This window comes from Centruroides vittatus, unplaced genomic scaffold (assembly GCF_030686945.1).
Source record: "Centruroides vittatus isolate TY-2023 unplaced genomic scaffold, ASM3068694v2 contig_788, whole genome shotgun sequence".
Taxonomy (NCBI): Eukaryota; Metazoa; Arthropoda; class Arachnida; order Scorpiones; family Buthidae; genus Centruroides; species Centruroides vittatus.
This window is the reverse complement of record NW_027122508.1, coordinates 134,814-162,239: the sequence shown is the minus strand read 5'-3', so window position 1 is coordinate 162,239 and position 27,426 is coordinate 134,814. Positions and strand designations below refer to the sequence as shown.

The following is a 27,426-nucleotide window of genomic DNA, read 5'->3' as shown; positions in this document are numbered from 1 at the left end:
ACTTAAAATTAAATAAAGTAATTGCAAATTATAAATTTATTATATGAGTATATGTATTTATATATGTAATCTGTAAGTATATGAAATTAAATTCTTATGCGAAAAAATATAGTACTGTTATATTCCTGCTGTTTACATTTGCTTTATGGAATGCTGTCATATGTAAGCAAACATTTTCTATGGATGGACAGAAGAAACAATATTTAAGCAGTTTAGTTTAACTGTGAATTATTAATTATGAAAAAAATTAATAAAAAAATTTACGTGAAATCAACTCACATCTTTGTTACATTAAATATATTTAGATATACAGAAATTCGACTCATTGGGCTGCAAATTGCAAAAAATTGTAGACCTGGAAATTCGCACTGTCTGTCATTTCTTAATCTGGAGAATGCGATTAGACAGATGAATGATTTGAAAAATATGGAAACAGCATGGCCATGAAGCCCCGATTAACTGGTACAGATTTACTATACACTAACTGTACTGACCCCGATTAACTATACAGTAACTTTCGCTGTAAACCAGAAGCTACGTTATGCGAATTCAAATTTCTCTGTCAAAGGTGTTGGATAGATGACCGAAACGAGTATTTTGTTAAAGTAAGAGTATAATGTACACGGGCAAGCCATTCTAAAGTGGAAAGCATGCATTTTAATTTTAGTAAATTTATGGGTAATTGTGCATATTAAGGGCATATGAATTTTTGTAATTATGTTATATTAGAAAGAATGTATATTTAATAGTCGTTCGGAAAAGCATAACGTTTTTCTGTACGACCCGTATATAAAGAGCTATAAACAAAAAATCATAGGACTACTTACCGATTGTGCCCCGTTCGAGACGCCATTACTTTAGCTTGCCGTAGCGTAGAGGTGCACACTGGACGGCGAATGCACGCGAAGCGTATCACGTGACCCAATTTCAACGTCACTTAGTCACGTGACTCGGTCTCTGACGCGTTTCCGGCAGCTTTTCTTCTCGCGAAACAATCCTTTCTCTTTGCACTAACACGTCATAGAGCAAACCTCGTCTTATTATTAACACGTGATTAACTCTTGTCACTTCGAACAGCTCGCGGACTACAGTTTGACAACTTCGCCTAGTTACGCTTTTCTATCATCGTAACATTCTATATACAAATCCCAGTTAATATTTGACATCGACGATTTATTTTTCGATGTTAACTCCGTAAAAACAGAACAAATGAAATAATTAAATAATCGAATTACTTTAAAATTCAGATTAAATGCTATAAACTATAAATTAATATCTAACATTTACAAACATCATATGTTTTATATGATACTAATCTCTCTAATTTTAAAATCTAAAGTTATATGACAGTAATTAGTATTTGTCGCACATTTTACATACTGTAACTTTTATATTATTGTTAAATAACTTTACATTTTAAAATTAGAGATAAAACATACATATTTGTAAATTTAGATAATACATTTATAACTATAAGCATTTAATCTGACTTATAAAGTAATTCGGTTATAATGTTAAATTAATGAGAAATATAAAACAAAAGGCACAGTAGTGCATTCATTAGAATAAAGTTTGTTTCTGCTGCATTTATTTGGACACGGAACTATTCGGCTATTGTGCCCCGTACATAAAAAATAACTAACGAGTCAACTATATATTGAAATGGAATTTTTGATTCAGTACTCAAATGACATAAATTCATCATTCTGACTGAACCATTAATAATTAATGTTTTTAATACATAAAAATTTTAAAATATTTTTTTTGTTCGATTCTTTAAAATATTTTTACTTATTTCTTTAGGAAAGAAATTTAAAATCTGTATAACAGTTACAGTTTAAATATTTAAGAATAAAATACAAACACAGCATTAAAGGATGAAAAACATTTATTATATTACATAGTTCAATATACAGTAATCTAAATTACGAAAACAAAATAATTTTTTTTTTCTCAAAAGGATAGCCCTGAAAAGGGCTGTTTGTAAATACTGTAGTTGCTCGCAACTTCCACTAATATTCCGGGGATAAAGCTTCGCAGCGGCAAGAAGCAGATGGTGGAAGCGCTCACTTTAATTGTTATATTTAGCTTTAAAAAGATGTTCCGCTAAATAGCCTAACATATGCTCTTGTCTTCGACAGTTGACAGGAACATTTGACCGGACTGTGCGCCACAATCTTTCAATTGTGTTTGTATGGGCGCCTGTCTGGGGATCAACAAAGTTGTATGCGTGGTTGACTGTTAGATGGCGAAAGCCTTCATTTTGGAGGCAATCGTAGGCCCTCCAATAGTCACTGATAATTGTTGTGCCCGGAAGAACCCACTCCTTCAACACATTGAGCAACGTTTCGCTGTCCCTAGATTTCACAGAGACAAAGAAGACACGTTTAGACTCCCGCTCAATCCCTCCAAAAATCCACTGCCCTGGAACTATTCTCCCTCTGTTGTATTTTCTCTTTCCAAATTTTGCTTCGTCGATTTCCACCACTCGGTCTTTTCTTCCAATTTTCTCAGACGTTGTCATCATATCGTGGATATAAACCTCTCTGAGGAAAGAGGTCCAATCCACGACCGTATGCGAAGAAACACCGAGTGTTTGTTGCAGAATATTTTGTCTTGGAAGCGGCATGATTACAAGCTGATTAAGAAGTCTCCACAGGGTAAAGAGCAGAAGATGCGTACCTCCAAGAAATGTCCCATACCAAATCGATTTAGACCAATTGCAACTTGCCGCACGTTGCCTTCCTCGCCGGACTAGCTTGCCACAACGAAATCTTCCACTTTCTCCCGCAATTAAAGGATTGTCACACCGACCGCAATTGGTTTTGTCCCCCGCCAAATACCGTGGCGTAACAATTCCTCTTTTATTCGGGCGTCCGAAAAGTGCATGACCTCGTGGAATCGCAGTTTGCATCCTGAGCAGATAGAAGAACTTGGACTGGCCATTTCAGAATGAAATCGATGTTTAAATTCGTAGTACACTTTTCCAGTGATCACAAGCGTCTAACCCCTGAGCGAGCTTCGTTTAGATATATTAGCAAATAGTTATAAATTCTGCCACTACAGCAAACAGCGCTAATGGCGGGAGCTCAAATTCTAGTCCTCAGACGGGATTCCGATGTGATACCTCCTGCTATGCTAACCCCCTCCGGAAAAACCGAACAGCTCAAGCGAAAGACAAAATTGTTTTGTTTCCGCCAACCATTAGGCCTACACGACATTAGTGTAGCATTATTATCAATTATTAATACTTTTGTGAAATTAAATAAAAATAATTATAAAAAGAGTTTAAATGCATTTTTTTACAGTTTAGACAAGGGGTCGCCAAAGTGGTCGATATAACATTATTAGGAAGTCGATTATCAAGCTTAGGCTATGGATAAGGGGGAGCTAATTATCAAGCTTATCTGTCTCACTGATTGTCAGTTACAAAAATTATTATTAACAAATTTACAATAAATGAAAAAGAAATGTATTAAAATAGTAAGTGCTTTGTTTTGCTTGTAACAAACTTTTTGGTAGGAGTCAATATGAGATTTCGAACACTTGTAGAGGGTCGACGATCAAAAAAGTTTGGCGACCCTTGGTTTAGACGAAAGCAATTGAGAAATCTACAACAAAATATGATCCTAATCGTCTTTAAAAGATGCATTTGTCAGCAGATTTCGATCGTTGGTATACCTAAGGGTTTACCAACGCTGACACTAAGGGTTTAAATTACAAAAAACCTGTAGCTTTTAACACTAAGTAGCATACAAAAATAATTCAGCATCGAAAGAAATTGAAAGTAACGCCATCAACAAAAAATTGTCAACCGAAAGAGAACTGTTGGAGTGTCTTTTAATATTAATAAAATTTAGTTAATAATTACGTTAAAAGTATACAAACTCTATATTAAATTTGTAATATTCACTAAAAGTATTAATCAGGGTTAATAGCAATCAAATGGCATACTATTTTATATTAGTTTAACACAGAAAACAAATTTTTAGTAGTGGAAAGGTTGTGGAGGAAGACAACGATATTACATTTACAGAGTAGAATACGGAATAAACTCAAATAAATGTTATATGAAAGATTATATATATATATTATATATATATATATATATATATATACTACTTTTAACAATAAAATATAATATAAAAGTAATAATAGAATAAATATAAAAAATAATCGAAACGTAATAAGTACAGTAGAGCATCGATTATCCGACTCAATTGGGGACTGGGGTTGGTCGGATAATTGAAAAGTCGGATAACCGAAAAGTATGAAAAAATACATTATTAGTATATTGCATTAGGCCTTGTTTAAATACTAGCCTCCCTTTCATGGTCGAGCCAGTGCTGCCAGCTAAAACATGCAAAAATTTAACAAAAATAATATTAAAGTAGCCAAGACATAACCAAATATTGTAGTGCCACATCACTAGCGGACATTTTAATTTGCCGACTAGAACGCGGTCGGTTAACCGATAAGTCGGTTAATAGGGGGTCGGATAATCGATGCTCTACTGTAATTACATTTTATTGAATGTATTTGACTGAAAAGAGATTACATTCACAAATTATTAGATGGGCAACTATTTACGTAATATTTTTCAACAAAACAAAATAAATAAATAAAGAACTTGTTGACATCGTGCACAAACAAATCAAAGATTTTGGCAATTATTCTCAACACAATTTAAATGTCAGTGTCTAAAAACATGTTTTACATTTAAAAATTCACATTTTTCACATATGAGTCTAGAAGCAGAACCATCCATATTTAATCAAATTATTAAATATTGATAATTGATGAAAAGCGAATGTAATTTTATTATGCCATTTTTCACCGAAGAGGCATTACAAAATAATTGTATATCGTTTAAAATTTCTTTAGCTAAAAGTTTTACTTGTCTATGAAATCCAACATCTAAAGATGGAGGACGTACACTTTGGTAAATTAATTGGTACTTCGCGTGAATTTTGATTTATAGATGTTTGAAATACTGTATTATAAATATTAATATTTGTTTGCCCATTCCACGAGTCAATTATTAATAATGAGTTTTCTGTTATATTTGAAGCTAATATATCTTTTACATAGTTTGTAATAATTACTATAGTAGCTGTAACAGTAACGTTTGGGGCATTAAACAGCAGCGATCTTTCAATTCTAGGTCCGAAGGTTCCGTGATCCTCTTTAAGCAAATAAATACATTACTACAACTTGTCCGTTAGCATTAATTAAATATTAAACAGTGTAGGAATGTGTAATTATATTACTTGGAAAATGTGCAAATCAAATAGTATTTTATCTCCTTTATACGAAAGTGTTTTTGGTGAAATTATTTCGTACGAAAAAACCACACTGATCAGTATCGAATATAAGGTTACGCGAATAAGATGGCAATAAATTGTTTACTGTGGTTTGAATTTTGCGTTGCTTTTATTAAAATATCATTTTCTTTTACTCTATTCTATTTACAAGTTTTGTACTTTTACGAGATACTGATCTGTATTCTTTTTTAAATTTAGCATCCCAGGAATCACTAGCTGTAAACTTAATTATATTCTTATCAGCTTTTTCATAATCATTTGAATATCCTGATTCACAGTCGGTGTTTGCGTTATCGACTTCTTTTTCTTTAAGCAGACAAGTGTTTTTTTCGTCTGAAATAACTTTAATCAAATTATTGTCTTCCATCCGACAAAATTCTTCGTCATCTCTACTTACGTAATTACTTAAAATATCGGTAAATGCATTAAAAGCATTTTAGCTACCCGTTTATCAATGTCCAAAATAAAAGGCATACAAATCTCTTCTGTAGACCAGACATTACCACATAAACGTTTAAATTCTGCTATATAATTTTGAATATTTACATTTAAGTCTTCTCCCATTTTCGAAAATTCTAGAATTTATTCTAAATTTAATATCGTTATCTTCCTCCACGACCCTTTCACTACTAAAAATTTGCTTTTTTATGTTAAATTAATATAAAATAGTATGACATTTGATTGCTATTAACCCTGATTAATAGTTTTAGTGAATATTACAAATTTAATATGGTGTTTGTATACTTTTAGCGTAATTATTAACTAAATTTTATTAATATTTATTAAAAGACACTTCAACAGTTTCCTGTGAAATGTATTTAAAGAGTGAATAACAAACTTTTTAGATATCTACTCAGATTCTTAATGTTTAAATTTTACAAAAACATTTACTTAGTAAAAATTTTGTGCTGGAGATCTACAAAGATTTTGTTTTATATTTTTACAAATGCATTCTTTATCTTCAAACTTCCCATTACATTTTTCCCGACTGTTAATGAAAGATGGATCGTCGCTAAACACGTTCAAATAAGTCCTAAAAACAGTTAACTATTAACTATTTACTTGCTGGTATCGCAGCCTTAATACTTTTCTAAAAAGTTACTCTTTAAAAAGAGAGCTAATTTCTAGAATAAAAAGTATAATTTTGACAGCCGCGTTTTTGGGCCAAATCTCAAATTACGAAAAGCAAACTAATAAACTCATACATAATTTAATTGGGACAACTTTTCGCTTAATTGGGAAGGTAGCGGAAAAGGAATTCAGCAATTTTTGATATATTTTAGGGAACTTCCGAAAATAATGCTACACTACGATCGCTAATGTGTAGGCCTAACAGTTGGCGAAGACAAAGCAATTTTGTCTTTCGCTCGAACTGATCGGTTTTTTCGGAGGGGGTTAGCATAGCGGGACGTATCTCGTCTGAGGACGACTCGAATTCGAGCTCATTGTTTGCTCATTGTTTGTAGTGGCATAATTCAGAATAATTGCTAATATATAAACTAATGATTTTACAAGTCTAATTATCTAATTACAGTCGCTATTCGAAAGTAGTCGTATTATCCACTGAGAATTCTTTTATCTTTTGCTGAATAAAACTCCATATTTTTAATGAAGAAATATTTATCCAATTGTGGTTATGAAGAAATGTAAACGATCAGTTTTAAATTAAAAGCTTATACATAAAAACAACATATACATTAATTGTTTAATAAAAGGATTTATTCGATTTTTATAATAAATCGAATGTATAGTCTTATTAATTAAATAACTAATATCAATCAATCAATCAAGTTTATTAGCGTAGTAGGCATTAGCCTGTTACAAGAGATTTTTAAGGATAACATAATCTACAATTTTAGGTATCCTTTAACACTGTATACCTTCTCAATTTATTAATTAGCCATAAAGCTTAATTAACTATTAACACATTGCCTTAATAACCTATTGACAATATTATACAGCCCATAATTCTTGAAACCGTGTTTTCTTATATGTTGAGCATCAAACACAAGACCGTGTTATTTATTAAACACTTGGCACTTTTCCACTTCTATTAGTTGAGACGAGATTTTATTTCACTCGTTTCGGGCATTTCGTTGGCTCAGGAATAAGATATATTAGTTTTCCATATGTAAAAGGATTATATGTAAAAGGATTAAGAAATTAATAAAGAATTAAGAAAGGTAGACATAAAACTCGCACCTAAATATGAGAAACTTAAATCCCGGCAAAAAAATAAAAAGAGTATACAGCAAACTAGAACAGAAGCGAAAGAAACAAAGAATGTCGTTTACGAAATTCCGTGTACTTGTAAGAATAATAGTATTTATATTGGAGAAACGAAACGTAAGTTAAATATCAGATTAAAGGAACATGTCGCCGACTTAAAATACAATCGAGTAAACTCTGTTTTTCATGATCATTGCCTACTTAATAATTGTAATATAGATCAAGATGGTACAAAAATTTTATATAAAGAAAAATACGCTTATAATAGAAAATTTAAAGAGAGCGTGGCCATCATAAAGTCCAGTAATTCTATAAATAAAAATTTAAGCATAAATATAAACAAGAATTGGTTAAGAATATTATAATCATATAAAAAATAAGCAACAGATCCAGCCTAACTTGGCTACTTTTGGCTATACAGTTAATTATGTAAATTCAGATCGTCATAACCAGCAGAATATGCAAATGGTCAACAAACAACTGCGTAATAATGAGCCAGTACTAGACGAAAAGTGAGTTTTTTAGTTAACACCAGGTCCAAACGTTTATTGCTTTATGTCAAGATAAAACAACAATGAAGAAAAGAAAAAAGTTAGTAAAAAGAAGATTAAAGATCTATTGCGTTCGATTTTAAAAAAGTAAGATACCGAATATGTTTAATATACCGATATGTATAAAATAAGCCTGTATGTTTATATATTTTAAAAGAAATTTTACAATTTAATTAGCCGTACGTAGAACATTTACATTTGTTGCTGTAACTTTGAGGTCCAAATTGTGCTATGCACGCGCACCCTTGAGTTCGAGGAACTAACGGTACGTTTTAAATTAATTTTTGTGGTATCTGTTAGTGTGTGTTATATTACTTGAAATGTTGTATATTGTTTTATTAGTTGACTGAAGAGGGGCGAAATGCCCGAAACGAGTGAAATAAAATCTCGTCTCAACTAATAGAAGTGGAAAAGTGCCAAGTGTTTAATAAATAACACGGTCTTGTGTTTGATGCTCAATATTATACAGCCCATAAATGTCATTACTATTGACTTTATCTAGTTTTCTATACATATCAATTTCCGTCTTTTGGTTATGACTTTGATCCTTGATAATATTTAAATCTTGTTCTTCCTTTTCGTTACATCCGTAGATTAAGTGTAGTTTTGATAATTTTTTTCCACACTTGGAGCAGGTACATTGATTATATTTTATTTATTTCTTTATAGTAACTAGACCTTTATGATTAAGTCTTAACTGAATGAAAAACTTTTTAACATTGAATGGGAGATTTGAAAGCATATAGTTGTTGATATAAGGGTAGTTAAGGATTATATTATAGTGTGAGTTATTTCTTCTTATATCTTCATTATCCTGGCTTATTGAATATTCCATGGCTTTATATAGTAATTGACTGATTCGTTGGTCATTATTTTTGAGTTACTCAAATACTAGTTCTATCGAAAATCTGTAAGCATTAAAAATTTTCGATAATTGAGTTATCCAATTCCGTTGAATGTTTATATTTCTATATCTATTGTATAATAAGTACATTAGTTTACGTGACAAATCTTCTGCATTAATTATTTTTTGAAGCCAATTAATATATCTTTTTACCAGAATATTATTAATTTCGAATCTCTTAAGTTCCTTAAATAACTAATAAAAGTTATTCGAAGATTTACAAAAATTGTTTTAATAAAATTTATTTAGTAAATACAGTAAATTAATACAACAGCAAGTCAATAAATAAATAAACAACTGAAAAACCATCATATTGCTTTTGGCTGGTTATTTGTCATCCTTAAATCTAAAAACTTTTATTGCCATTTTCATACATATATCCATATATATATATATATATATATATATCATTAACGTCATATTAAGCATCATAAACAATAAATTAATAATAAAGATAAAATGAAATATGTGGTATATACTGTTTAAGAATAGAGATAATACAACACATAGCTGCAACGGAGAATTTTGGAATCAATAATAATATCAAAGAAGTAACTGACAATAAATAATGACCCTGGATGATAAATTTAAACTAGAATGTTCACAAACACTTCCGATATGACCAGATTTATTGGTGCATCTAAGAAATTGTGTAATTATCTTAAAAATATAGCAAAACAATAAATTATAAGGTCTGTATAGACCCGAAGATTACATTCGGAATAGTTATTTGGGAATGCGCTCCTAATTACAAAAAACAAACAGTATAAATAATTGAATAATTTGCGCCATTATGATTCTGTGTCTGCCTATTATCATAAAAAAATCGACAGATCGGGTTACGTTAAGCAACTTTCCTTAGCCATATAGAGTAGACTACTATTATAACTATTACTCCTTTCCTCCTCCTGATTTTTATCCTTTGCATCGAGAGGAAATGTCTGCAATTATTTTGAAACAGTTTAATGATTGAACCTTCATAATTCTAAATCGAAAAAAATGAAGTTAATTTATAAATAACATAATACTTCTTTTTGATGATTTTTGTGGATAACCTTTTCATCAGTTCAGATTTGAAAAAATTTAAATCTTCGTATGAATTCAAGAATGTCGATTATAACTACAGTATTGAACCGAAAATCGGGATCAATTGGGGACTGGGGTTGTTCAGATTAGGGATTTGTTCCGATTACTGTTTATGTACGAAAAAATATATTAACCAGTCCGATGTTCAAATTTTTCTCCGTTGCGTGTCGCTTCGTGTTGAATTTCCGTCGATTTTAAGCCTAACGAAAATTTTTATAATAATAATCGAAGCTATCGTATCGTTAAAAATGATTTCTGCATTTTGTACAAACAAAAGAAATATATTGAAGAATATAAAAACATGAAAATTATACTTTAGAAGTAAATTTAGTATCAAATACGTTCGATTCAGCACGACACAGTCAGACTGAAAATCGTGCCGATTACCGGGGTTCCGATCTACGAGTCTCTACTGTAATGTCAACACAACAAAATATATCTGCTTTATTTAAGTTAATCTAAAAACAGTTTTTTTCAACCAAGTCCATTATTAAATAATACATGACTAGACATTGTTTGGAAATAAAATAAAATATTTTAAGTCTCTATGTAGTGTTGTCACACATCTTACATACAGTAATTTATATATTACTGTCATATAAGTTTCGATTTTAAAATTAGAGAGATTAGTTATATAAGACATATATACAGTCAAACCTGTTTTTATGCGCTCTTTTTATGTGCGATTTTTATTTGTGCGATTTTTTTAATGCGAATTTTTAATTTGTGCGGTATAGTTGGCGACTAGTCTCGTGCGATTCGTCATGTCTTACGTTGACTTATTATAGCTAAATAAACTTATTATAGCATAAATGCACTTATTATAGTAATATTATTGCATGAATATGCGAAAAATGAAATAATTTACTTTATAAGTCAACAAAACACCACCTGGATAAAAATATGTAAAACAGACGATAGACCAGACGATGCAGTCAAGTGCTGACATCTGTTGTCAATAAATTCTATTTCGTACGGTTTTGAGTTATTTTCTATGTGAGACTTTTTTTTATGCGGTCCCTGTTGACCGCATAAAAAAAATATTTTTTAATTGTGTCGCGAAAACTATTATTTACAGCCATTCGTAAAGTTTCGTGAGATTTTTTTATGCGTTTTTTTTTAATGCAATTCCTATCCCCCGCATAAAAACAGGTTTGACTGTATTTGTAAATTTAGATATTACATTTATAGTTTTATAGCATTTAATCTGAATTTTAAAGTAATTCGATTATTTCTTTATTATTTCATTTGTTCTGTTTTTACGGAGTTAACATCGAAAAATAAATCGTCGATGTCAAATATTAACTGGGATTTGGATATAGAAAGTTACGATGTTAGAAAAGCGTAACTAGGCAAAGTTGTCAAACTGTAGTCCGCGAGCTGTTCTAAGTGACAAGAGTTAATCACGTGTTAATAATAAAACGTGGTTTGCTCTAAGACGTGTTAGTGCAAAGAGAACAAATTATTCCGCGAAAAGAAAAGCTGCCGGAAAAGCGTCAGAGACCAAGTCACGTGACTGAGTGACGTTGAAATTGGGTCACGTAATACGCTTCGCGTGCATCCGCCGTCCAGTGTGCACCTCCACGACGACAGTGAGCTTAAGTAATAGCGTTTCGAACGGGGCACAATCGGTAAGTAGTCCTATGATTTTTTGTTTATAGCTCTTTATATATGGGTCGGACAGATAAACGTTATGCGTTTTCCGAACGACTATTAAATATACATTCTTTTTAATATAACATAATTAAAAAAAATTCATACTCCCTTAATATGCACAATCACCAATTTATGATATGATTAAAAATCGCACTTTGGCAATGTGATAATGTCATAATTGCTTGTTTAAAATGACTATTTTTGTTTTTTTAGCTATTTCAAAAACACATTGAAAAAACTGTTTTAAATCTTATTCCTTAATTTTCTTTACAGAAGAATATTAATTTTCAAAATAAAATGATGGTAATTGTTTAAATATGTTCAAATATAATAATGTAATTAATAGAAAAGGTTTAACGTGCTTTTTATACAAACAAATTTATTTCCTGTGAAGAAATTCATCTCTAAACATTTAATATTAGATTTAATTGGCTGATTTCAGTTATTTTAAATTAAAGCTGGGAGATTCTAATTCTTAATGAACAGGGAGACAGCGAATGCTCGATCCCATATTACAAAACAATAAAATATAAATAAAAAAAACTACGATCTTTTTAAGAAAACAGGAAAACAGTTATTTAATATTTATTTCTATTCGACACAATGGACGAATTTAAATTTTTCGGTCATTTATACAAAAAGGTTATTGTATATATATATACAGGGTGTTTCACAGCCTCTGCACAATTTTCTTTTTGAATAACTTCTTTGAAAATTCGAATTTTTTAATGAAATTTTCAGGAAAGATAGAAGACGTAAAGGAAAATTAATGCAAGATATTTTCGAAATGTCTGCTCTCTGTCGAAAAATGCAGTAGCGCAGTCTCTCTTGAAAAGTAGCAATCACATTACTACATTTCTGATCTGAGATGCCCTTCATGATGCCCTCGATGCTTTCTCTCATCTGACTTTGTGATAGAAGCAATTCCTTTTTTGCACAAAGTACCACCTATAAAACATTGAGGCTGAAAACCGCGCGGATCAAAAGTTATTCAAAAAAAAAACTTTGTAGAGAGGCTGTGAAACACCCTGTAAATGAAAGTGTTTCTTTGTTTGTTTGTTTGCTATACACTTCTAGGCTGATCGACCAATTGCTACAAAACTCCACACCTTTATTTATGTACCCGCACCGTAACAATATTGTACATCTCGCCCATAAAAAAGTTTATGGATTTTTGTAAATCAATTAATTTTTATCTACATTGAAATAACTGATCTACACGTCGCGCTATCTATTGGCAAAAAATTTAACCTAATAATCTAAACATTATTCCTATAAAAAGGGATATAATTTTAAAATATATAAATTATGTTTACTTAATTACTGTGACAATGATATAGCGTGAAATAGATGCGTTATACCATAACTGTAATAGGTAGCATATAGCACTTGCCCAGGTGGAATCAAAAGTGGTACTTTGTAAAAAGCCTATTAGTATTTAATTTTTTAAATCTAAATACTCAGGTTTTTTCATTTCTGAATGTTTTTTTTAATTCTAATAAATTCTCTTGAGTAGTCGAGTTGATTAAACAACCGATCATTGTTACTCAGTATGTTGTGGGTTGGAGCATGTATTTTTGCAATCTACCGGATTAAACTTTGCAGTTATGATCTTACTTTGTTTATAAATTCTTATGAAGAGTCTAAATAATACCATCTTTTCTCATTATGTCGATAATGTTTTTGAATATATAAATTAAAATCATATGTGTTTCCATTTAAAATTTAAGAGGTTATGAAAGAAATAAGGTACAAGGAAAAATTTAAATAAATCAGAAATATATAAAGACCAACCACTGCCGAATTATCGGGCTAGCAAATGGCTATAGAATATTAATAATTTAAAAAATATATATAAATTAAAGTTATGTTTGATTGATTTAATAGTTTTTATATATCCAAAGTCTAATTGGTTGTAAGTTTCGAAGCTTTCATTGGCTGTAGCTCACCGACTGCTCCGACCCGGCTACAAATATTTGACTTTTTAAATCTGATCGACTGGAACGACCAGTCAGTTGGCCAACTGCTGTTGCATTGGCAACACAAGTTTAAGTCGGACCAGTCGGTCATAGTGTGAAACACTCCTTAGCTTCAAAGTTGGCCTTTTCATTTCCAAGTATGTCAGTATGGCCAGGAAAAAATATAAAAGTTATCTTATTTACAAGATTTTTAATATAATGCTGGATATATGTGATATATGTGTAATATGGTACTGGATATATTGCTATTGCAACTTGGATTTAATAGAGCTTTTAGGACAGACTGAGAACCACTGTAAATGTTGACAGACAAGGTTTTGTCTGGTAGTGAAGTGGCCCACTGAACAGCTTGGTAGTCAGCACCTTCCTCAGCTTGAAAGAGTTATGTGGGAGGTATGTGTACCTTATAATATATTTTTGGCAAAATATGTCAGTTTGGAAGAAGATGCAGATACTTGAGCAAACATGAAGGGGGCAGATGTGTAGATATTAATCTCTGCATCTGTGTAGATATTAATGTTTGCATGGTTGCATGGTTGCATGGTTATCCATGGAGGAAACAAATGACACCAAATTTTCCCTGGGGTAAACCTTGTTTACAGGGTGATGATCAGAGAGAGTAGGGTAATTGCAATTTGGTTATAAACAGCCATAGATAAGAGTAGAGACTGTTGTTAAGCCTTGATGTCTGTAGTTCTGATGTAATAGTTTAGAACCTTTTCTACAATACATAGTGGCAAAGGAAGGAGCTCTGCTAGTATCAGAGAGGCATTAGTAGAAACATTTCTGCAGCACTTTGAAATTCTGATGGCAAACTGTCTTTGAAGAGAGTGTAATTTACTAGTTACATGACCCCAGCTAGAGGCTACGTAAAGTAGCATTGGTTGTATTGCCTTATTATATAAAATTTTGCAAGCTTTATGATTTATTCCCTACGTGCACCTAACACATTTAATCAGCATGTAGTTTATTTCCTTTGTTTTAGCCAAGATGTAATCAATATGACAATGAAATGTGGTTTTTATTCTCTCTTATTTTGTATAACGTTTGTTTACAGGTACACTAGCCAGTCGATCTGTCAAAGATTTTCACATCCTTTTGTGAAAATTAAAATTAATATAAAAATGAATATTATGACGTTGATTAACAAAGATAATAAAAATATTGTTAACAATTAATTATGTATCGAAACACACCAACCTTTATAATGCAGCCTTTTAATTCAAATTTCAAATTTTTTCGGTCTTTTTGAAACGCCTTTGTCAGAAATAAAAATCGAAATGATTCTTGAAAGTAAGAATTTGGAACCATAAAGCCGCGAGGTATTATAATCGCGATTGTAAACTCTCTCTCGATCATTTAGCATTCGAGTTAAAGCCATATTAATAGCGAGGTTGAGGTCGAAGTTTTAAACGCGTAGACGTTTACGTCGGACGTTCAACGCTGCTTTCCTGTAAGCCTAGAAGTTTGACAATGGCTTTCGGAATGTCGAGCATGATTCCGCTGACTTTCCAAACGCCATTGTCAAACTTATAGGCTTACAGGAAAGCGGCGCTGAACGTCTGATGTACATGTTTTCGCGTTTAAAACTTCGGCCTCAACCTCGCTAATAATTATAAACGCCTATAGTCTAGGTTATTGACCTATAGCGTAGTAATGCGTAGCTATAATTGTACAGTACTTGTCGCTTGTATATTGTATCTTGTTTCAGCGTACCACCCCACAGCTTTTGAGAAGTCATTTTGCGTTTGACTACTGCCACGCCACCTACAGTAACTTTGGCAGGTTTTCAAAATTACCTATACAACTTCCACAGTTTCTCCGCCTAATGGAATGCACGACATCTGATTACTGCCTTGCACTTCGGTGTGGCAGTCGAAAGAAATGTGTCAGGTTCATGGTGGACACTCCTTATATCAGTAAAGTTATTAAAAAGAAGAACTAATTGATTGTTTACATGAAATTACAGATGAAAAACAGAAAAATCTTATTAAAACAATGCCAGATAGAATTTACAAAGTAATTAATTCAAATGTCGAAGTGGCTCTATCATTTTGGGCTAAGTATATTCTAAACAGCATTATCTAAATTGATTTATATTTTTCTATTATTAGTTTTTTTTTGATAAAATAATTATTATACCATATTATCACAAACGAATACACAATTCTCCTCTATTATTTGGAGATATGTTTATGATATACTTATTAAGAGAAAGCGGGGTGCAAGATTTACAGGCGCAGACGCGGTTTTTTGAGGGAAATCGATCATATTTTTAGACCCATCTAAAATTTCTCTAATTAGTCTGGAAACAGAGGGACCTAATTTTTGCATTTTGTGAAAACGGGTAAGATTGGCTATAATGTAATAATTTTAATCTTCGCTATCGTTACTTTTGCCTGAACAACGCCAGGCTTATCTGCTAGTATATAATAAATTTAATACAAAGCTTCGATAAACTATGCCAAAAGGATATTCAAGCCTAAGAGTAGACATAAGTTGGAGAAGACTTAGCCTGAGTTGAAAGGGTCTGTGTGAGATGAAAGGGCTGAAATGAGTATGGGAGACACATGGATCACAGCAATAAAATTTCTAAATAAAGTAAAACAATAACCTTCCAACTCAGACTGAGTCTTTCACTGCGCGATAGTGCTTTACTTGTTGTACACCTAACTGAAATGAAACATGATGCTTTTCAGTGTAAAAACGACTCTCAAAATATCGTCAACATACATGAAAAGTGTTATGGTACTCATAACTATATTATGCAGCAATATAGTGTGCCGCGGCATCCCGGTTGAAAATCATTGCCCTATACTCATAAAATCAAAGTGCCAAACATATCTTTATTCAAATACAGAGTGTTCCTGATAATTTTCCTATTGCACTCTTCTCTACTGCGGCTCTTGACCCCCCGAACAGTCGACACAATACCAACGGCAGTAACACAAGCTCTGTGTGAACGTACTTTTCTTCCGCTGGCTTCCAGTCACTACTGTGTGTGTTTTCACCATCGAAAATCCAGCTCTAACTGTAAGTACTCTCCTGCGGGTCTCCTGGCCTCGTCAATGTGTACAGCCTGTGTACAATCTGTATCTCTACAATTAATGTTTTCCGTGATTCCCATACGTTTTCTGTTGACAATTGCCTGATTGTATTTACGCAAGATGTACTTTCCTGTTATACCCTTCTGTATAGCAGACTCCTGCTGTGTCTTAACCCAGCACCGCGCTGGTGGTTTTTTACCACCACTTGTAAAGCACGTACTTGTACCTGTTGCTCGGCCATTTTACTGTTTTACCCATTTACTGTCGGTTACTTATATGTCGGTTTTGCTATGCTTGCGTTTTGCCAACAGATCCCAATTGTTGCGCCACCTCTTTCTATATAGCTTGTTTCTGTTTTTGTATAACTTGTATATATCTGTTCTTATGTATATATTTTTGTAGTTTGCTTTATTTTTAACAAATGCGATGCAGGCGTCCGAGTTCTCGTCTTTATCCTGTTCCCCTTTTCATCCTCTATTCTTCATACTCTCCATTCTTTCTTCCAAACTTTCAATCTTCAGGTTATATTTTCGAGTGACACCAGAACATCCCCCTCTTTCAAACGTTAACGTTAATATTGCACTCAATTGAAGAATGATCATTTCAGAAGTCACAAACGAACTAATGATAATAATTTAAGAAATATATTTCAAATTAGAATACTTTTGATATTTTACTTTATCTCTTCTCAGTTTCATTTTTCCATTAAAATACGGTTAATTTCGTATAGTGCTAGTAGCAGCGTTGTTTATTAATTGATTTCTTGTCGCAGAACAGAAATTAATGATTAAAATCCAATTAAAAATTATTAAACATTATAGAAATTAAAAATTGTTCATAAGGTTGAAATGTTTTTCATATTTTACATCACGTTCATTTAATTTTATGGTAGTAAAGCATTATGAGACGTAACATTTACATTTAAAACGTATGTGTAATGGAACACTGGAATGTTAAAAGCAAAATTGGTTAAAACTTTATGGCTGAAATTTTCTCTTCAGATCGATGATCAATTAATGTATTATTAGAGACGTGAAAATAATTAGAAAACATTTCAAATATCAAAATGTCTGCTAAGAAATACTAATTCATCGGGGAAATTCAAATGATGCATATCACATGTCATTGAAACATTGAAAGTTAATTTGACTTCACTGATTTTAATTTTCTGTAAGTGGAAAGTCACTCTTAAGAAATAAATCACACGAAAATATCATAAAATCAAGAATAAATGTTGTTAAATTAATCATAGAAGAACCTTGAACAGGACAGCAATTAATTAAATCGATATAGCAATAAATTATCTGCAAGTACGTTCAGATAGCAGATTATAATGTATTAAGAATTTGCTTTTATATAGGCCATTATCTTAAGTGTTTTGGTTCATATATTATTAATTCTTTGTTTACTGTCATAATTCATTTAAAATCTTATGTATCATTCATTATAGCATTATATTCATTCCTTTTATAAGAGTAATTTACGCTACGACGCAGATTTGTTTGAAAATTCATGACTGAATAACAAAGAAAGTAATTGCATAATAAATATTACTGGTAAGTAATTTTAATAAATAAATAAATCGATAATCCATCAATTAATGTGTTTTGGTACTAAACATGTCTTCAACACAGAGAGAAGAGGTTTGCTTCAACTGTCTTGTACAACCTTGTCTAAATTTTGCGATAATTTTTAGCATAGATCCATTCCTTTCTTGTAACTGTCAAGTAAGACAACCTTCGACGTATTTCCATAAAGTTATAAAGAAATATTACATTCAAACAATTGAAATATTCTCATGGGAACATTTTGTGTTGGCGATATTGCAGCTTATACCAACTCATATTTTTAAATGCCCCTGTGAATCTATATTTTCTATAATCAGTGTTGGAACAACAGAATTTAAAATTGGAGTCTTAATCTTATCATTCGTTAGCTCAACGATACTCACGTTTTTTAGACATAATAAGGTTAAAGTAGATGTAAAGTTGAGGCATCCAATTTTTCAGAATGAAAAGGCATTTCACACAGTTAATAATGTATCATTATTAATATGTATAATAATAATTCTCTTGATCTCTTCGATGGCAATAGTAAATTCGTTTGTGTTTTATCCTGCTTGGCGTATGGGAGCAACATTTGAAAGTGAAGCTTTCATTTGTTGCATAGAATATGGAATATGGGTTAGTTACGTTATCGGTGGAATTGCTATTTTTTTAATACTAGCAGGAATAAGTGGATTTATAATCGTAAAGGAATTCCAACAACTGTCCTCAGAACTCACATTGTTAAGAAGAAACCAAAATAACGTTCAAGTCCTATTAGATGAAATCATGGCCCGTCAAGACGATTTATGGCGTAATGTATCACAACTGAACAATAAATTTAACTATGTAATAGTTGTAATTCACACCGCTGTCACATTCGGAACCAGTTTCAGCTACTACATGTATCTGTATATAGATATGGATAAATCTCTCAAATACATAATGCTTGGCTTAGTTATTATCTTAACTTTTGTTTGTATCATTTATGGATTTCTTGCGTCTTATGCCGCTTTTTCGGTATGTTCAATGAAAACAGTAGTTTCTTGTAGTTATTTCTATTTTTTTAAAGTAACATTATTGTTTGCTTTCAGATACAGAACACCTTTCAAGATATTCGTGGGGTTGCAGCGTGCAAGCTTTCTCCACAATTTCAGTTAAAAGTAAGTTGCGTTAATACTAGTGAAATCATTCACAAATCATTATAATTTATAATTTATTTTAAATTTTATCGCATTCTTAAAATGCATTTCTTAAAATATACAGGTCCTGGATTTTATGAAACGTTTTGGAAAGTGCTCATTGGCTTTATCTATAGGAGGTTGTTTCAATATCACTAAGAACTTTCCCCTGAAGGTATAGTTTTCAAATATCTGAAAAATAACTTCATAAAAATGAAATAATAACAAATTCTAATAATATTTTACGCAATTTTTTCAGCTGGCAAAATCCTTGCATTCAGTTTATTCAAGTTTGTTAAAACTGAGAAATGTTTCTCATCAAAGCAGAAATCGCGCTGAAATTTTAACTTGCAATAATACTTATTGATAAAAATCCAATCGTCATACATTATCGAAATTGTCTGATATAATTTGGTGCAAGTTTGTATGCAACCAAGTAAAATACAGTGTGACCAAAAATTCGCTCATCAAATAAGGGTAATCACTGTACTTGTTGTTTCAGATGCAATAATAACTGGAAGTAATTACGATGATTCCTGCATAATGAGTGGAGTTTGTTTTCTTATGTGGGTATAGTCACAGAACACGGGATGCAAATCAGGAATTCCTACGTCTCCACCTAGACTTTATGGAAAATTACATTAAGATCTTAGCAATATCCTAGAGGAATTTAAGAATGCATTTATTATCCTAAATAACAAGCTTCACTCGTTGTTCGTGGTCAACATGATCAATTACGGTCATTATTGCATCTGAAACAATGACACAGATTACCCCATTTGGCAAGTGACATTTTGACCACAGTCTATAGCAGGGGTGGGCAAGCAAGAGTTCAGTGGGAGCCGAAATATCGGATTTGCAAAATGCATGGCAGCCGCAGTTCTGTACTGTTGTGGCGGATAGTATAATAAGGCGCGCGATTTTATTATATAATATAAATATAATATAAAACAAATATTGAATTTTTTTAATAAACATATTTTTACAAAATTATAAAAATAATAATATAAAACAGAAATTAACAGTCAGCAAGAGCCGCATGTAACTCGCATTTGCCCACGCTTGGTCTGTAGGCTTCATCTCGCTTACACAGTTAGGAATTTGTTTTTTGCAATAAACATTATAATCCTAAATTCCAGCACAACATTAAAAATATTTTAGTAAATTTTTATAAATGCTTGTTTAAGGTGAAAGTTCACTTAGATACGAAGGTTTAAAGCAATTGCTGACTTGTATTCCTTTGTATATACTGAACTATCACTGCTATTTACGAAAGCTCGGGTTTATTAAATATATTCTAGAGAATTTGCTTGAAAATTGAGTGAAAGTTGATTGATATACAAGAGATTGGTATTGAGCTTTCACGTTAAAAATAATTATTACTTTTTGTTTTCTTGAAATCGTGCTTTTGTCGCTTTTTCGGCTCTGTTGGCGATCAGTCAAAAAATAACCGCGCAAGATTTTTATATTATGCACTCAAGAGACCATGAAAAGTCCAGAAATGCAAACAAATTCTGGTGTTTTTTCTGTATTTATGAATGTTGATGTGTATGTGGGTGTACGTGAAAGGCACGATTTTGTTCAACCCGTTTAAAGTGTAATAAAACTTGTGCTTTTTCATTAGAGATTTTTGAATTTTGTAGAGATGTTTCTGTTATAGTAGCGATTACACGTGGAGAACGTGGGGAGTTAAAGGGCGACATTTTTTATATCTCGATAGGAACAGACTTATTGAAAGATTTTACTCATTATTAGCATTTACAATTTATTATAGAACCTGTCCGCATCCTGAACATTAAGCTTTTTATTTTATAATAGTTAAAAATATTAAAATCTTTTCATAGTAATATATCATAACAGATAGAGCCACACTCAATTTTAAATGTTGCCGAGAAAGTTAAGCAACTCATTGCTGCATAATGTTTGTCTGTTTTACTTCACGATGTAGAGATGATTTAAGACTTCAGGTTATTTAACAAACACTCTATTTAGTACCGTATCTTTTATACATTCTTCTGACAATACGCGTTCTAAGTTTCATTCATTATTCTGTTGGCTAAAATACAAAATTATTATATTCACTTCGTACAGTATTATCGAACTTCATAAAATTCTTTTACATATCGTGATGCACATCTTATATAATCAATGCAATTTGTTTTTAATATTAAAACTGACAATAAGTTTACTAACATTCTGTCAATCATTTACTGCATACATTATACATACATATTTATTATATATTTATTATTGAATAAAATTTTACTTATAAGTAGTTTTACAACAATTTTTTATTTATTGACTTATATTTTAATATGAACTTTAGTTTACATTGATGTTTTATCAAAGATGTGTTGACACGTTTATTGTCCATGATATTAACTTCACAAAGGTTCCTTACAGTATTTAATAATTGTTATAGCACGATATGTAACTCCCATTTCCTGTTTTATGTTTATTATTTATCACTTATTATCATCTGGAGTGTTATATTTTATTTGTAACTTTATTTGTCTATAAATAAAAAAACTACATTTAATATGTAAATGGAGTATTAGAAAAATAAAAATATTTTTAAGTATTTTTCTATTATATATTTATAAATGAACAATAATTATTTTATTGTCGTGAAATGAAATATGCGAAAAATATCCTTAAAAATAACACTGATAATATTTGATGATAATATTAATTATTGTATATTGATTATAAACGTTGTTAACCTAATTAATGGGTCGATGTTATTTGTTTACGTATTCACCTTCAAAAAATTGTTAACTGAACAGAAGAAATTTTGGAAATTCGAAGAAATTATTAAATTATAAGAACGGGCATCGCTAAAGAACTCAGATATAGATTACAAGGAATTTTTATAAATGACGAAGTAGAGATAACATAATAACAAAATGTCTTAAAACTATAGAAGCTTAGCATTAAGCGTTTTTTTTAAATTTTGTTTTAAAAGATGCATATTTGATAGTTTTTTCAAAAACAGCGATTAAATCGATTAAATTTGTAAAGGTCAAAAGGCGTTTGCAACATATTTAGTTTTTTTCTGATATATTCTACTTGTCTATATATATAATTGAGACGAGTTGATAATAATAATAATCAGCGCAGAGCCCAAACGGTTAAAATTTGAAAGTTGAAATTTGGTACACAGTTAGGGTACGTCAGAAGGACGGACACTAAGAAGGGATTTTTCGAAATTCCTCCCCACGGAAGAAGGACAGGATTAAGGCTTAACACTTCCATCAACAATGGAAATATCAACAATGGAAGTGTTAAAAGAGAGCGACGTGCAAAACGCAGATGCAGTTTTTTGTTTTTGCGGGAAATCGAACATATTTTTAGACCCATCTAAAAATTTTTTAATTAGTCTGGAAACAGGGGTCTCAATTCTTGCATACTGTGAAAACGGGTAAGCTTGACTATAACGTAATAATCTTAATTTTCGCTAAAACGGTTAGGAGTTGCAAGTTGAAATTCGGTACAACGGTCTCCAGCTCCCTTTGTACCGTAATCACAGCTTCCTTTGTACCGTAATCCCACTTTGGTACTTAAATTTGGTCCAAATTTAAGTACCAAAGTGGTAAGTAACACTGGAAGTGTTAAATAACAATGGAGAACAAGAGAAAGCGACGTGCAAGATTTACGGGCGCTAGAGGAAAAAAAAAAAAAAAAACAGAAAAAGAGTGATATGTTAGAATATATTCGTTTTCCAAATTTAAACAGATTAGATCGGTTTTTCTCGACTTTTCTTCTTTAGAACATTCGATGAAAATCGAACGATATAAGAACACTCGATTTTCAAATTCGACCTTTCTTAAAAATAGTTAGTTCATTGATGAAATTACTCTTTTTCTTTTGAGACTATAACGAAATAATCTTAATTTTTGCTATCGTTACTTTTGCCCGAGCAACGCCGGGCCTACCTGCTAGTAATAATATTTTCTGATTATTAACTAACGATGATTTCGCAAATGAATTGTGCTGTGTGACGTGCATGAAGTCGCTTGACGTGTCAAATGTATCGTGGATACGTACAAGAGTTGATTATACTTTTATAAACAGTAGGATCTGATCTAACGGTAAGAAAAAAAAATCAAAATCGTGATTAAATGTTTGACAAGACACCAGAAACTATAAAATTTATAAAACTTTGAACTATGTAACTGTGGAGCATGTTTTCAATGTTAGAAGATAATTCTTGATATCACTATTTGCTTGTTAGATATATGAAAAGCATATTATATACTTAGGAAAATTTTAAAACAGACAAGAATATGATAAAATGCAATCATTATTTCATATAAAAATTAAATTTCAACCAGTTTTATTCATGTAAGCTTCAAAAATATAAAAATGTTTATTTCTATATTTTACATGGTGTTTCAAAATGAGTATCGGAGTTTTAAGGCTTTATAGTATTTAGTACGTTTAAGTTACAATTATAAATAATACATCAAATGAAAGAGAAACTCAAACAGTTTTTTCCTGCAAGTGTTCAACGTGAGCATCATTCGTCACACGGTACACATCCAGTCAATAGGAGAATTCTTTCCAAACCTTGATCAGTGTGTCTGGAGTAATTGTTGCAACAACTGCTTCAATCTTGTTTCTTAAGTAGGGTAGGTCAGCTGGTAACGGAGGCACATACACATGATCCTTTATGAACAATCAAAAGTAAAAGTCGCATGGCGTCAGTCGCACGACTCTCTCACTGGTTCAATACGTTCTCCAGTCACTCTTGGTTATCCCGTACTCTTCCTTTTACAAAGACAGCCGGTATCTTCAAACTGATGGTACCATCTACGAATGTTATCATTACTTGGAGGATTACAATGGTACTTAATACGGAACGCACGTTGCACTATAACTACAGATTCAGTCCTTACAAACTGTAAAACACGAAAAGCTTTCTGTTCGCTAGTAGCCGTCTTTGCTACCAGCGATTTCTAACAGATGACAGAGGAAACAGTGCATCACAGGTGTACCCAAAAAACTGTTTAAGTTGCTTTTTTATTTGATGTATTACTTATAATTGTAAATTAAATGTAATAAATGCTACAAAGCCTTAAACCCCAATATTCATTTTGAAACACCCTGTACATCTAAATAAAAGTTTAACTTTCATGAATGTCCATTCGTGGAGAACAAACTTTTATTGAAAAAGTAGAAAACAAGGTCAATAAAAAGAAATTATTATTTCCTATTTAACAATAAATGAAAATTTTGTAAATAATAGAAAGGCCGACAGGAATAAAGAATAGAGCATGAAAAGCTGTTTCTACACCTACACTCACTTTAGCAGGTTTACAAAATTTCCTATACAACTTCCACAGTTTTTCCGCCTGATGAATTGCACGACATCTGATTACTGCCTTGCACTTCGATATGGTAGTCGAAAGAAATGTGTCAGGTTCATGGTGGACACCCCTTACATTAGTAAAGTCATTAAAAAGAAGAACTAATTGATTGTTGACTTGAAATTACAGTAAAGAACAGAAAAATCTTATTAAAACAATGCCAGATAGAATTTACGAAGTAATTAATTTAAATATTGAAGTGGCTCTATCATTTTGGGCTAAGTATATTCTAAACAGCATTATCTAAATTAATTTATATTTTTCTTTTATTAGTTTGTTTTTGATAAAATAATTATTATACGATATTATCACAAACGAATATACAAGACTCTTTTATTATTTGGTGATATGTTCATGATATATTTATTAATGTCGTTATTTTACAATGTCTCTATCATTTCGTATCAGACCGTGCTTATGATTTGTGAAGACGATATCGTAACAAAATTCAATATTTGAAAACACAAACATGTCTGTCCTGCGGTTACATATGTTCGTGATTTAACCGGTTAATAGACGTAAAGTAGGTAGGCCACAGGTCTGACATGTGGGCATTTTAAACGTATTTCACGTATTTGTCGGTAAAAAGTTTGGACGTGAAAAACTCCCTAGAACCCGATATTTCTGAACTGCTTTAAACAGATTTTAGAAGCCGATCATTGTTTTTAGGTTAAGCCGTAATTGATAATCATCAAAAATTACTAATTATGTTAGTCATCATCATCATTTATTTTAACTACTTAATATATTTGTTAAAATTAAAGGTATATTAATAATAAGATTTACTTAATATGTTATAAATACATAATACAGATTACATATAGTAAAAATATTTTTATAATTTGGTAAGAAATGAGAATAATTAGAAAAAATAATTCAAAACAAATGTTTTTTTTTTATTTTAATATTAATTAAGATTAGAATTATTCAAATTGAAAAGTTTTTGCATTAAGTCTTTTATCATTGTATGACTTCCTGATAGAAAATTTATATTTTGCATATAAATTTTCCAAAATAATTGGAAAGCCAGAACAACTTTTTTTATCCATTCCATCTTGTAAATTAAAACAAAAGAGAATTAAAAATTAAAGCATAAAAATACTTTATTATTATTTTTACTTACCTTTATGGTTATGGTTACTGACAATGCGTATACAAAACTAATGCATTACTAATTCTATAGCAACTATTCTATAGCGACTACTCGCAGCTACTATTGCAGGAAATATGGAGTCTGTAGAATAATACTTTTATATTTCTGTTTACAAAAAAATTAATTTTTCCAGCATTAAATGATTTAATATACTTCTATGAATGGAATAATAATGAGGTATTTTTTATATTATTTTTTGTAAACAATTACTATTGAATTAATAACGACTTTCTGCAAAAAACACTAAAAATAAATTTCTGCTCTGAACGAACGTTTTCAATGAATTTAATAGTTTCAATGGTAAAATATCTAAATCCGGCAACATAATTAGCATAATATCCATTACTTTAAGAAAAGTATAATTAATCAAGAAAAGCATATTCTGTTTGAAAGACAGTAGAGACTCGTAAATAGGAATTCCGGTAATCGGAATCGCCGGTAATCGGCACGATTTTCAGTCGGACTGTGTCGTGCTGAATCGAACGTTTTTGATACTAGATTTACTTCTAAAGTATAATTTTCATGTTTTTATATTCTTCAATATATTTATTTTGTTTGTACAAAATGCAGAAATAATTTTTTACGATACGATAGCCTCGATTATTATTATAAAAATTTTTGTTAGGCTTAAAATCGACGAAAATTCAACACGAAACGACACGCAACGGAAAAAAAAATTTGAACATCGGACAGGTTAATATATTTATTCGTACATAATAGGTCATCGGAACAAATCCCTAATCTGAACAACCCCAGACCCCAATTGATTCCGATTTCCGGTTCACTACTGTATCATATTTATTGGCTACACATATTGCTAATGGGCTAACTACATATAAATAAATTTATGTTAAATCTAGCTTTTTTATAATTTTATACATTTAAATACTGAAACAATTAATGACATGTTTTTCCTTTTATATACTTCTGAAATATCTCGCTATAGAATCCAGAAGTAATCCACTAAATGCACTAGTTCAACCTTCCATATATTGCTTTTTCATTAGAGAAAGAGTGTGATGAAATCTCTCTCAGCGTTCAAGAGAAACCTCTCCTAGCTTGGCAGGTAAAAAATGTAACTGAAAATGCAGAAAATGCACCTTAAGTGACATATTTTACATGCCAGTGTTTGGTAGGATGTTACCAACTTCTTCACGGTTCCTTCATAGTTGTTAGCCGGTTTATTCTCCAAAAATCTTGCTTACGTTTGTGTATGCAAGATTTTTGTATATATTATATATTTTTTTGGTTAATGTGAGCTTAGGTATACAAAATGGCGGCACTTCCGATAATCTCGAATGCAATGACTAAATGACTTGCGAAGTAGGGGGAGCTGCTGACGATTGTGTCGTGTTATCAAATTAATTTTTTAAACGCCCCTTGTGAGGAGACACGGTACGAGA

At 31.2% G+C, this 27,426-nt stretch overlaps 1 protein-coding gene across 1 annotated transcript in view; it reads left to right on the top strand.

Moving 5' to 3' along the window:
• The window catches only part of LOC136981696 (patched domain-containing protein 3-like), a 151,565-nt gene that overhangs the window by 106,890 nt on the left and 17,249 nt on the right, over positions 1-27,426 (top strand). The gene's annotated exons all lie outside the window — the stretch shown is intronic.